The 14,746-nt window shown below is 37.8% G+C and overlaps 1 protein-coding gene across 9 annotated transcripts in view; it reads right to left on the reverse strand.

Annotated features, from left to right (window-relative positions):
* The window catches only part of LOC135687790 (semaphorin-1A), a 53,685-nt gene that overhangs the window by 37,650 nt on the left and 1,289 nt on the right, over positions 1 to 14,746 (reverse strand). For 6 of the 9 annotated variants that reach the window (XM_065204450.2, XM_065204444.2, XM_065204446.2 and 3 more), the window contains exons 2-3: positions 12,332 to 12,370; positions 9,072 to 9,138 (exon numbers count right to left, since the gene is read on the reverse strand). The gene's annotated coding sequence lies outside the window, so the exon portion shown is untranslated. Of the gene's footprint in view, positions 1 to 86; positions 2,364 to 9,071; positions 9,139 to 12,331; positions 12,371 to 14,746 lie in introns of those variants that run through there. The other 3 variants (XM_065204451.2, XM_065204445.2, XM_065204448.2) reach the window with 2 other exon arrangements.

A 14,746-nucleotide genomic window follows, 5' to 3' on the forward strand; every position in this document is an offset into this window, starting at 1 on the left:
AGCTGTAGCCACGCTCAAATGAGCTTGAAGAGCTATCGTCGAAGGTTGGGTTGGCTTCAAGCGAAAACAAGAAAAACCAAACTCACCATTAACGTAAAGGAGCTTCCGAGGCAAAGCAATCAGCACAGATTAAACACACAGCCAGTCCATGAAATTGGGATTAGCCTTGAAGAAACTACTGCAGACATAGAACCCCATGCAGCTCAAGAGCAGGTAGTTAATAAATTTACAGACAAAAGAAAGCCACAGGTAACGATAGATCCAGGGGATGCAGCTGGGCGTCCGGCTCACACCGTCAATCGAAAATCACAACCCAACGTACATTCCTGGTATGTTTATGTGAGCAAGGACTGATGTTCAACAAAGCATTTTTACATGCCTTGATACGAAGATTTTAGAGATGGAGAATTGAACAGATTTTAGACGCATTACTAGGTCATCCACAAGTTGCGTTGGGTCAGTGCTTTGCGGTTTACTTTGCTCCTCGTCTGTCTGCATTAGAGGGGTAACTCCCTATAGATTTAAGGGCACTTTTTATTGCAAAAAAAGAAATATGAGTTTAAATTTTCGCTAAAGGTCTAGGTACCCAGAAATCGCTAAAAGCGAAAAAAATGAGGCTTCACTGGTCGTTTGCTTCGTAATATCTAAATCCCCCCCCCCCCAAGTTCCCTTCTCCCTGCTTTACGGCCTCCAGGAACCCAAAGCTGGTGGTTCGTACATGAAAACGTTTGTAGAAATGAGGTTCTAAAAATTATGATAAATGATATAGTAATCTGGTGCACTGGTGGGGGATGGGGGGGGGGGGCTGGTGGGTTCGTTGAGACACGCATCTGTAAGCTAACAAATCAGTGAACGGACACCAACGTCCTTGAAATACACAATGGATCAAAGACTACAGATAAGCGGCTTAAAAATTGCAAAGCAAAACCAGGCAAGCTTATAGCTGACATAAGACTAACGAACACATGATATCTCAGTTTAGTCACATAGTGCGTAATGCATGTGACGGCTCATCGACTATCTGTGCACCGTCAAACGAGCCATCGACCATAATCGATAAAACTCTTATTAGAATTTCAAGTTGGATCTATAATGATATTAACCTATATCCCTTTGTTGTCGGGGCTTTAAACTGGTTTTGTGCACAGTTTATTATGATGGGGAAAATATAAAGAGGATTACGACCTCACCAGTCCAGACAAGAATACCGTTTTTCAAAGAGGTCTTCAACGAGAAAACGAATTGACCAATCCTATTACTATGTTACAATATTTCAATCTATCTCTGAATTGCAATGGTAACGTGACAAAAAATCAAGATCACTCTGAACCTACCATCTGTTATACCAACTGTATACTAGATATAATGGGGTATAATAGAGAAATCCAACAAAATTTGACATTTGATTCAGAATTTGACAACAGAAATCCAACATTTGATTCTAGCTCCATTGCACTTAACATATATAGAAGGAGGTACGAGCTGTGCAAAGCTGAGCCTGTAACTCATGTGGAAACTGCCTGACAATGCACTGAGAGCGTTATGAACGGACCATCTGCCATGTATCGCCGAGTCGTTTCTAACCCTCAAAGACCCCTCCAATCCTACCCTATCTGCAGTATTGTGCCTTCGGTTTTCTAGCCCAATGCCTCTGTTACTCCATCTGATGCGTTGTCTTCAGGTACTTTATATCAAACTTCATTACTTTTTCTTTTTGATACCCATGATTTGTCTAAAACAAACTTCTCCAGCGCCTTATACATTTCTCTTTCCTTCTCTTTCCAGATCTTGCTCCTGTACAAAATAACTGGAAACACTGACGGATATACTATTCTAATCTTTGTCATGGCCGTTATATTTGTTCATCTTTCTTATTTTTCAATAGAGATTTCGATGCTGCCATTGTTAGCACTGTGCGTCTGCTTATTTCTTCGCTGCTTGTAAATAATAAGTGGAAAGAAGCAAGTATTTTCTAAAAGGGGCGTTTTCCGGCGTTCTAAAGGGCGTAGCTCAAAAAAATTTTAAACCACGGCCTTTTCAGTCTCTTCACCATTAGAGTGATTCGCGGTGCCGATAGGTTCCACGGTACTCGTACAACATACAATTCAAGTACGAGTAATACTGGTGGCAAATATAAAACTGTAACAAGGATAGCAATATCTAAGATGGCAAACGCTTTGTGCTTAGTAGCACTGAATATGTACAGAGGCAGGATAAACCAGCTGTACAAAGCTGTGATCAAGAAACAGAAGCAGTGATATTCAAGTGATATTTAAGAGAACAGCTACGTAATTGAGATTTATTGAAGACCTGCCACTAAGCAAGGATATCGTCAAACGAATAAAGGCAATACTAAGAAAATTTTGGGTCCAAAAAGTCAATTTATGCAGCTTACCAATCCTCATTTACACCTCACATTACCCATGCTTTGTCAGGGAGATTGCAATAAAACTGGACGATAAAGCAAAGGAACATTCCTAATATGGAAACTTGCTCGAGATTGAGTTACATGGCTGACCTTGACTATGTTCCAACTGCAAAGTAACAGTGTGCTAAACTGCATGAAAGCATCTAGGTATTTTAGTCAACTAACAAAGAATTTCTTTACTTAATCATAACAAAAACAATCTGGCGCGTTAAGCAATAACTTCATTAATTTTTAATTTTCTTATGGCTTCGGTGAGATTTTTTCATAAATTCTGTTTACTTTAAAAACATAATCCTTAGGGTCATGCAACAAGAACAAGACCTTGGCGTATGTTGAAACAAGAGACACCTGTAGGACAAGAAAAGCCTGTTGCAAATTGCACGGATGGGGATGGGGGCAATCCAATCATTGTCTAATGACTGTCAGGTACTACGCAAAGACTTTGTTATGCTTGAATCTCTTCTTTGTCAAGACCATCCAGAGTTTGATTTGCACCTTTTGCAAAGAACATCAACCCCCCACCACACCCCTTCACCCCCCCCCCCTAATCAACTCAATCAAAAGTCCAAGGCATCTTTTGCCAAAAAACCTTTTGTTAAAGGACTACAGCAGAACAGAGTATCGAGTACTTCAATGCTTGTACTTTAGGTTAGATTACTAACCCTGCAGCATTTTAGCAGTCTGATGATCGAATTCTATACATTTGTAAAACTAAAATAGAAATTGAAAAGCCGTAACTACCACATCCTTCAAAATATGAGAGCTGACCTTCTTTTCATTCCTCGGACATACACAATTTTTAAAGCATAGACCATTCTATTGAAAATTTTTTATAAAGTCAGGAAGACGCAATCTTTCATAACAAATTTTGTTGCTTTTAATTGAATTTCAACAGATTATTGGGAGGAGCTGACCCAGGGTAAGAAAGCAGAAACTCAACTGTTTAGATAACCTTCGAGCCACTTTGATCAGGGTACTAGAATAATCAACTATACTTCGGTCTCAAAGCTGGCACTACTAAAGAGTTCGAGACGTACCCTACTTCTCTTTATATAACAGAAAATCAGAACAAATGACAAAAAAATTTGCATGTTGATATTGGTTATCCCTGCTATTGCCTACCATTAGCTACAAAAAGAAGGTTTGGCTGTATGTTAAAGGATATGAATAGGAATCCAAAATAACCAGTAGTAGACTGAGTAGGGATGTGCCATTGTTAAATACCGTAAATCCTCGAATAAGCCCCCGGGGGCAAAAATTATTTGCAAAAATGAATTTTTGGGTAGGGGCTTATTCGAGGGGGTGGGGGGCTTATTCGAGGGGGGGGGGCTTATTCGAGGGGAGCTTATTTCAAAGTTTAGTATTTTCCTCAAAGGTCAACTTAAAACGACACAATTTCTCAATGAAATAAATTGAAAAATTACAAAAAGGCTTTTTGACAAATGAAGCTTAACAGTCAATAATGATTTCTGATATCATTAAAAGAGTTACAAAGTGCTGTGTGAAGATCTAACAAATATTATAATTTTTTATCATCACAAAAGTCGCTTTTTTTGCTTTTTGGTCTCCAGTCAAAGAAAGTAATATTGAATAGCTATTATCCTATGGGAGCTTTCTTGAAATAAGATATTCTGCAATCATGCTTCCCTAGGGGGGGGGGGCTTATTTGCAAAAATTATTTTTTAGGTGGGGGCTTATTCGAGGGGGGCTTTTTCGAGCGTGGGGGCTTATTCGAAGATTTACGGTATGCGAAATGAACAACATCATTACTCTCTTCTTCATGTAGCAACACAGCCAATATAGCCATATGATGGGCATAAGTGCAATTGCTGATACGACAGTGTACTTATGAGTTTATCCTTCCTTATCCCCAAGTTCTTAATGGATTCCCCCTTTAACAAAAAGGGCACATTATCACCTGAAAACATACACAGCACGTGAGAATTAAAGTAGAACAGCATTTAAAGGAGGCCTTGACCAAGAGTATTGTCAGACCAGAAGTTCCTTGATCACGCTTATGATAGATTTGCTCCAACAAGGTGCGCAATGACCTGATGGTGAACCACTGATTACACATAAATCATGGTAAAAAGATGGTACAAAAGGGGGCTTTGCCGACAAACTAAAGAAGATCCTGCTTACATTGAGGCTGCATTTGGAAATTTGTCCTACACTGGATAGAAGTGCATGCTCCCGGACACGATATACACAGGGCCCACGCCACCTGGAGGTCCATGGCCTCCCAACTTTTTGGTAAGCAAAAATGCTTACAAAGACGCCCTATTTTGAAGCACTAAATTCAAGTTCGATTAAAAGCACCTGGCCCCTCCACTTTGAAATCCGTGGCGTGGGCTCTGATACATCTACAATCTCTCGTTGAATTGTACCAATTTTTTAGACCGACGATAATATGCGAAGGCAGAAGAAAGCGAAAGTAGGGGCAACTAATTCAATGATATTGTATTCGAAGATTAAAGGTGGTGCACAAAAAAGATATTTTCTAGGAAAAGACTTGCCTTAAAGAAAAGCGGAACTTGTGTCATCAATCAATGTCTATTACCAGAACAGAAGGCCTAATATCAATTCCAGATTGGAGTTTATAAGATTAAAACTGAGCAAGATTTCACAAAAGAAACTGACTTTACAAGGCCGCTATCCTTCAAGAAGAAACTCAGTATAAGCTACTCTTAAGATGTGATTCGCTAAAGAAGGAAATGAGACCTAGCGGTGATTCTCGTTTTGATATTTATCACGCATCTAGCAGCCATTAGTGCAAAAGAGAGGGGGAAGGCTTCAAGATTTCAGATGATATTTTTTGCAACCTAAGCCTTCGAACGCATCTTGGTTACGAAGCATCAAAAGTTTACTCTTTTGAACCCTAAAACACCCCCAAAAAAGAATCAATTACAACATGCCTGCATAGAGTATTTACAAAAATTGTACAAATACTGAAATATAAGGAAGAAAATGTCTTTTGATTCTATCTAATCTACTCAAAAGATAGATTGCATTATTCCATTTGGCTAGCTGAACTAGCAAGTGCTGGTGGTAATTTTGTTAAAGAAGAACAAAAGACTAGATTCAAAAACCTTAGAATAAAAACAATATGCCAAGTTTAAAAGTAGCCAGAGTTGAAAAGTAAATTTAGTATAAGAACAAAACTTTTGTGTAACCATAGTGACTATTTCAAAGTAGGATGATTTGCAATGCGTAAACATTGCAATGCACAGAAAACTGTTGCTATAAACAAGTGCTATTTTGCAGACTGGACAATGGAAGCCTTTCATTCTATTTAGTAAAGAACACAGAATGCCAACCTTATTACATTGAGAGAAAAAACAAATCAACTTTTAACACATAAAATTTTCAAAACTGTGCACTTTTAAAGATAAGTCACGAAACATATAAAAACACTTTGAAACAAACAATAAACAACCTGACTGGAAAAAGGCAAAGAATAAACAATAATCCTTAGGTCACATTCCTTTGACCGCCAGTAAACGCCCTTTTACGAACAAGAAACGCCAATTTTACCTGAAGGTAACGCCCATGGTTAACTTCTGGATATGTAAAGGCAGTTTCAAAGTCATAGGATTACGTCACAAAAAGAATGTTGCTAGAATATTACCCCTCCCCCAACATTTTCTCGTCGTATTTAGACGAAATAAACATTGATCCCGCTGGAATTCTTTCAATTTCAGTTAGGAATTGAACGATCTCTCATAACGTTTATATGTTCTAGAGTTTACCAGATGACCAACTCTTAAGGCCGATTTCCACTTGATTCGCTCTGGTCGCGCGACTTGGCGAGATCGAATCAACAAGTCAGCGAATCGGCGAACGCGACCAGTCGCCCAGTAGTTCAACTGATTTGAACTACTCAGCTAACGGTCGCGCATTCGCAGCGAATGAGGAAGTTCAATTTGCGCATGCCCCAATGTGCATTGGCTCAGTCGCGCGACCAGAGCGAATAAAGTGGACACCGGCCTTGACAAGTAGACGCAAGTCAACTGTAACAAGTTAAAAGAAACTCGATAAAAAGGCAGTTTGGTGGATTGATCCGTTTCATCTAATTGGTCATCTCAGATATTCTATTTCACCAAACAGATTTACAGATTAGGTGGGCACTCAGAAAACAATTCAACTATCAAACAAACTCTTTCGGATCAAGTAACATTTATGTTTCATGTTTTCTAGAAGATTAAAGACTCATTGCTAACAATGAGCCATTGCGCTATGCAAGCATCCCATAATGCATTTTCAGACAGTCTGAAATCAATTTTGGTTAATCTGTAGAAGTTTACTGCCATTGTTTGGATTGTCGCCTGGACAATTTGCCACGCTCGCAAAGGCTCCTTGTTAGAAATGAGTCTTTAACATTCAGTGTGCTCGTATTTTTTTATTAAAAGTATATTGGACCAGCTCATTCTTTTCAATACAAATATAATTCAAGTATCAAGCAGAGGGAATGATATTAATGGCGATTTGAGTAACGACTGTGATTTCTACGTTTTGAAAGTAGTCCACAGTTACTATTAGTTGCAAAATTAGTTCTGTTATATGTGCAGTGGCTGAAGAACTGTTTAACTAAGCAACTCATCACAACAAATACAAAATATCCTACTTTGATTCAACTCGGACAAACCATAGGAAACTGTAATAGGTAGATACCTTACTCCAGTAGCAGGAGGGCGGTAACAAGAAGGGGGATTTGGGGGAAACGGAGGCCTTGACTAAATGCAACGAAACATTATCGCGAGTTGAAGAAAACAGCTCCTCCTGTCTTTGAAAACTCCTGTCATAAATTCTCATACCACCGCTTTTGTCAGTCAGTTATACCCCTAACTAGATGATAAAGACTATGCTTTACTTGACACAAATTTTATTCGAGTCACAGCGCTAAGACAGTAGCTAAGACAGTAAGGAACAATATGAATAGCAACTGTTATGTTATATCTCTGGGGCAATATTTAAACTGTTTTTACGGTTCAGCAATATTCCACGTCATGCATGGAAGGGTGAATAATATGAGGCTATTTGAGTGTTTCAAGACCAGCAAGTGAAGTGAACAATATAAAGAATGCTTTAAGTTGTGAGTTTTCAGGACAAAGCTGGCTAAATGTTGTAGTGCTTTTTGAAGGCAGTTCACATAACATGGTCATCAAAGTTAATGGATTATGTGTATCGCAGGTGTTTATGAATATGTAGATGGATAATCATTTGTGAAAAGGAGCTTGATATGGACAAATGGAAGAATGAGAAATGGCCGCAGAATGAGGAATGGCCGCTCCAGCCTGAGACTCGCTTCTTAAATACGGTAAAGAAAGGGTATTTAAGGATTTAAGAAGGGGCTAAAAGCTATGTCTCACATATGCTATGGTGCCTGTGCCTTTTATTTGGAATCAAACAAAATGTTCAAGGGGGGCTACGATTTGACCTTAGCTTTCTAAATGGCTGGAAAACTACTACCTTTCACTCCACTTTTCATGGGCTAGCAGGCCTACCTTAGAATAGCATTCACAGAAACTACTGAGACGATGTGAGTTAAATTTGAAACAAGGTCATTAGATGCATAATGACACGACTGACATGTAGGGTCGTGGATTCTCGATAGAGTCTCGACATCCACTTTTCTTATCTACACAGGAAATACAAAGGCGTTCTGTCTTAGAAGATCATAACATACAGTGCGATCGATAACATATCTACGCAGTCTAACCACAGTGGCCTACATAATACAACTCGGCAATCTGAAGTAGAAAGTAAACAAAGGCAGGATGATGCCAATGAAAATCGTATATCAACCACTACTGATGATGCCTTGTTAACAATAGAAACACATACAAAGCCAGCGGAACTGTTTTCATGTTATCTGACATAAGAAATTACCTACGGGTAACACTGCATAAGAAAGCAAAACAGGCACTGGGCAACTATTTTCTATACAGTCTACACTAAGGTTTACAGCACTGCTACTTCGAGGCCACTATTACATCAGTTAAGCATAAAGAGAACTCAAATTTCTTGGAAGTAAAGGGCGAAAGAGGAGGAAGTGAAGATGAGCTGAATAAACTATTTGTTGATGAGAATGTAGGGCTAGAAACTGAAAATTGATATGTATTGGGTGTATAGAAATACTCTAACAGTATCAATGGAAAAATATTTTGAAGGTCCATCTGTGTAAAATAAGATTATTCTAGCGTTAGGTAAGAAAAAAATTCGGTTTAGAAAAAATTCGGTTGGATTAATTTGTTTCACAGAGGTTAATCCTATCGAATATTTTGGTACTTGATGCAAACTTCTTGGTTCCGTTAAGATTTTTTAAGTGTTGTGTTGTTTGTTGTGCCCAGCTTTGTTAACAACCAACGAGCATGGTGAATATTCATTCAAATTTCTATCAAGTCAGTAACAACATTTTGCTAAACTTGCAAGCAAAAGAAGCACTGCTTACCATCTCGAGCAACTCTGCTTTTAGGTAAAATTTAATGTTCATCTTATAGGAGATTTGAAAAGTTAACGTCCCGATGCAATCGGAAGTTCAAGATTGCGGGCATCAGGTCTGTGGTAGAAAATAACTCTCAAGGAAGCATTTAAAAGTCTAATCTCGTTAACTTTGAATAAATATACATTAATATTTACTTACAGTCAACAGCCCAATCGGCAACGATCTTTACAGGTACACTTTTCCAAGTGGAGCATCAAAATACACACTGAAATAGAAGAGAAAGCTATGACAAAGAGAGGCTTTGGAACAGTCTATTATTTGCGAAAGCGAAAATGATACGGATGGTGAACCAAGATGTCCACAAAAGAATCTTTAATCAAAGGTCAGTAGTAATCAAATCCAAGTTGGCGATTAAATGAGATACGAGAGAACCAAAAATAACCACCTAATTTTCACCTTTAGCGTGCCATAGATCATTATTAAGAATAAAGAATCAGTTTTGTTCGAAAATTTCTTAAAAGTAATGACTGGAACAAAATATTACAAAAGGGAAATAAATCAGCCGTAAAATAAAGTGAGGCAAAAGTGAGCAGAACACAAGGGAGACTTTGAATGAAAAAGGGATACCAACAGGCTTAAACATTTTAATACTCAGTAATGTTCTTGATCCTTGGATCACAAAGAAACCACACTAAAATAAACCAAACAAGGCGAGGAATGATTTTTGGCATGCACTGGTTCATGGGCTAAATTGGTCGACAATTGTAATAGCAATCCCGATTCGGCGAAACGTTGTTAGAAAACAAAGAAATGTCGTTTGGAAAGATTCAAGTTTCAACCAGGCTTAAGACTTTCGTTTCGAAGCATAAACGGCCTAGAAAGGGAAAATGAAAGCATCAGATGGCAAAACCGTCATTACTTATTTCGAAATTTTAAGAACATAAAATGGGACTCGGTTGGCAAACATGGTCAGAAAACATGCGTAGATAGAAAGAGTTCGTTTTCGTACTTGGACCAGAGACAGTAGAACGACCTGAAAATCAGAGGACTGAACAGTGAGTGGAATGAGCTTGGCCCCGGAGCAGTTTTTGGATACCCATCCATTTAGAATGCCGGAAAAACCCTTTTCAAACGATGCTTCTTTGTGTCCTTCTTTCTATACAGTGTGATTCAGAGAAGATCTCAGTAACTATGAAAAGCTGCATAATTATCATGGCGAGTACACAAGACACAGGAGAAATGTGATATAGAGATATCCAGTAACAACCAAGTTACCCAGTTACAACATACAACTAGACCTTTATTGAACAAGATATTGTGTCTGCTTCATTTTAAAAAAGTTCATTAAGATCATTTATCTTTGTTTGTTTCATATGAAAATAGAGCTCTTGGGGAACAGATGAAAGTAAATTTTGCAGGCTTGAACAATACTGTCGAAGCAGTGGCGGAAATTGCTAATGATCCGTTTTACAGAAAGCCAAAGTTAAGATAGTTGACAGAAACATTGCTGTGGGAGATATTTTTAACAAATTTATCTTATCTTTAGAAAAAAGTGGAGGACTAATAACCCCTGCTTGTGCAATGGCGGCTTGGACCCTGACTCAAAGCATTGATTGGTCATATTATGGAGCAAATCAAAAGGGCAGTTCATTTTACTAACTGATTTTTAATCAGCACTAGGCTGTTGGTCCACAAGTCAGTTTTTTTAAAAAGAAGATTTCCTGCTCACGTAGTGTCACAATCTTTCTGAGGCAAGATCTGGCAGCCTCGCTCAGCCACATTGGATGAACGAGGCCTGCCAAAAAATGAAGACACCTTGAAAGGAATCGAAATCTGATAATGGGGACTGATAATGGAAACAAACCATGTTATACGGTCACTTCTATCTAAACCCGTTTATGTCTACTGATAATCGGGGCACTTGCGGCAGACCAATTTGATGTCTTACTCTAGATAGCTCAAGAGTACAGAGCTCACCGACAGGCTTGTATACTTTAACATTTGATTACGACCATTTGCAATTGGATAGAAGGATCTAAATAACAAAACATAACACTAGTTAAGCCAGTTGAAAGAGATGGTTTTCTGGTTTGTCCCATTGTAGCAATGACAATAACACAGACCACCCTATTGACCACGGTTTGTGTTTCAAGTCTTATTTGCACTGAAGAGTTCGATTGAATTCAACATTTTAAAAGAAACCATCGATAAGAAGAAGACAAAATACAATTATTTGATGAACCACGACTAAAAATCCACTTCTGTCTTTTGGCTGGCGATTGCATTTGTTGGGATCAGCGAATTATTGAGCATTGTAACCTTTAATCCAATACCCCAATAATAACTTATCATTGACATTCAGGTGAATTTTCAAGTTTAACCCAATTGCATAAAAACTGCCAACATGACCTTTAACTTAGTGAAATCACGCAAACAGAATGAATGGCAGGGTAACTAAAAGTTTGCATAGTCTGAGCAAATTTTTTAAGCTAGGTAAACTTGGCCGTAGAAACGGGGCAAGTTAAGCCGTGGCCTAGACAATACATGTGTAATATTGTATTATTCTCGAAAAGATGATGCATTGAATAAGCAAGAAGGAATTAAACAAGTTGGAGCTTGTTCTAGGCCATGTGTTCGACTAGATTCCGGTCTTTTGGAATCAAAATTAACGGAAAGAGAAGCAAAAACTGTAGAACTCATAATCCAGAACTAGAACTTTCGGTACTCCATTTAAAATTATTCAATTGTTTAAAATTATTTACATAAAGAGCTAAAATTGCAGCCAAAAATGGGGCACTTAGATGAAACAATTTTGAAAAGACAAATATTTTAGCTTATCATAAAAATTTTAAGCTCGGGCAGATCAAGTGACTTAGAAATAAAGATATATTTCTATTTAAAATGAGAGTAAGGATCTCAGCTACTGAAGACTAGCATCCATCAGGCACTGCGGGGAAGATTTTTGCCAAAATACAAAAGATTTACCAATGAATCACCAGTCGTGCCACTTTTTTCGGTTTAAGCCCCCCCCCTCCGACTTTTTAGACCCCCACTTTTCTCAACGCTCAGCGGTGCCTGCCCAAAACACTTCCTTGGAATCACTAAGTAAAAACAAGGACATCGAGAGCTAGCTAGGGTCTTGGTGTAAAACTATACATACACTCTGGCCCGGTGGCTTAAAATAATAATGTCTGCAGTGAGCTGGCGACGGAATGGTTCACGCATATGATATGCTAAGTGAAAATGTACAGCTGTCTCCCGAGCTAAAAAGTTTGCTCAATGGAACTCTCCAGCTTTTTAGATGGAATAGGCATGCAAAAGTTGTGACATACACTCTTTTTTAAAGACGCGTAACATTCCTCCCCACGTTTAAAAAGGCTACCTTAATCTATTCATAGATGAATGGATCAATGCTACAAAGATCTGTAACGAGAGAACTTAGAAAAGAGACTACATACCTTGTTGCAAAAGTCTTTATATTCTCTATAGGTACAGTCCTAGCGAAAAGAAAAAATGTCTATGCGTAAAATAACTGGAAATGCAATTATACTCGCAAAAAAACTGTTTTTACACGAGGAATGCGGCAGTCTTTCAATGTCAAGAGACTAGATTTATCTACCTAAAAATGCCGAATTTGATACGAAGAAACAACGCCATCGAAAAATATGTTGTTTGGGAATATAAATCAATATTATGACGAATTATTAAGGACTACCTTCCAATCAATTTTCAGGTTTTCCTTTCATAATACAACAGTTTACTCTTTAGCAGAACATTCCACTAACAGGCTATGCCATTCTTCAACTTTTTTGATAAGGAAGAGAATACAGCAAAGACTCTAATGATTCATTCGGTAGCATCGTATTCTCCGATAACTCTATTATCATCATTGATACACTATGTAACATCACACTGTTATTTTGGAGAAGCAGTTCTTCGAGACAGTGGCGGTTTTAAAGGGGGCATAGCCCCAGGCCCCGCGCTTATAGTAGCCAAAAAGGGTCCCGGACCCCGCAGTCTCTAAAACCGCCACTACTTAGAAAAGTAGTTATTTTTCCTTTTATTCTATATATAGTTCTTTTAAAATCCAATTTATGAAAAACTGACATTTCTTTCAATAGGACATTTTTGAGAAACTGTAAAATTGGTATTTCCATATCTTATTTGCAAGTTGAGTAAGCATATCACCCCCCCCCCCCCCCCCAACAGGGGTTGAAAACGCTTTTCGAACTTATTCAAACAGTTCCGTAGTTTAGCAATCTCTTTGAAGTATATCGCTTCATGAATGAATAGCATGAAAAGCACAACCGAGTCAGTGAAATTAAATGGATGAATAAGGGACCACATCTTGTATCTGAGCACCTTGTTGCACAATAGACTTAGTCTGCGTGTTGCTGTAATCTAATGGGGCAACCCGTGTACACAATATCACATGTAAAAAGCTTGACAACTTTGGCAGGTCACGCTGTTTTAGCTGCAGTTACATTAATCAAGCATCAAATAGAACAAAGAACAAGTGTCATTTTGGAACTTTGGCTGAGCCAATTTTATTTAGTACTTTTTTGTATGACTCAATAATAGTCAGTAATCAGAATTTTCTTTCATTAGAAAGGAAGGCTTTTTAATCTCAACTATGCATCATAAAAAATGAATAATAAACTTTAGAATACAATGAAGACAGAGTTTCAAGAGTATGGACACAATAAATTTTCAAGACCCATGCACTTAGTTTGATACATCTCTCCTCAAATCTCTGGTAAGAACATACTAAATGCAGAAACAGACTCCTTTGGTCCAAGGTGGTGCGAATGTGAGGTATTGAGTTGACTACCCACCACTTTTGTGGAAATATAGTTTGTGGAAATATATATTAGGTTGTACTTTGGTTGCTTGTACTACTTTGGTCTTCACAATACCTAATCATTTTACTTCATACCAACAACTTTTTGGGAAGCATTATCAGCTAAAATTTTGTGGCCAAAAGATATTGTCCTGGATCCCCTTTTACAGCCAACCTAGCTTAAAGGGCCTTTTTGATCTTAATAGTCTGCCCCAGGGCTTCAAATTTACTACAAGGGGTCATTTAGAAAATGAAAGACAGCCTTTATTTCTGAAGTTCAAAACTTGAATGAAAGGCCTTTGTTGAGATTAATAAAAACCAAAAAGGAAAATATATCTTTCACAGATTTAACAAAGACAGTTGTAAAAGAAAACAAAGGTAAATTTGCTCTTACTATAAATTCCACTGACAGAGAAAAGATACTCCACTTTTTAACATAAAATCGACTGCATTGGAATCAATACAAATATGTTTCTATTTCAAGCAAAATTTCGAAACATTCAACCACAAAGCCAAAGTATACTGATATCAATTAAATACAAGATAAGTGTCTAATAAATAAACTTTCTTTCATAACAAAAATCCTCCTGTGGTTTCAATTGTTCTTTCACCGACATTTAGATTTTCAAGACAAATTCCTTGCCTCACTAACATAAATTCTTCAGTATAAACAGCTAGGTAAGACACATTTGGCAGACAGTTTATAACTAGAAAAATTTGTATATGAATGATAGAACTGTTAAAGAGAAGTGTAGGAATTTAACTGACATTGGTAGGGGGGCTGGGGGCCGAAGAAGAGATGGGGATCCTTTCTTTTCTTCTTTTCGCATTGTTTTGAAATTACTAGGAAGAGTGTGGAGTTTTAAACAATCAGAATAAATATCATTTTCTTAAAAGGAAAAACCTACTGCTATTTAGATGTTCCCCTGAGATTTGTTTTGCATTTAAAACGTTTTCAACTGGGCTCAAGTCAACCCCCCCCCCCCCCCCCAAAAAAAAATTTTACACCTAAACTTGGCATTCTTCTTTTCGG

This window comes from Rhopilema esculentum, chromosome 20, assembly GCF_057945365.1.
Source record: "Rhopilema esculentum isolate cy_ngs chromosome 20, ASM5794536v1, whole genome shotgun sequence".
NCBI classification, from domain to species: domain Eukaryota; kingdom Metazoa; phylum Cnidaria; class Scyphozoa; order Rhizostomeae; family Rhizostomatidae; genus Rhopilema; species Rhopilema esculentum.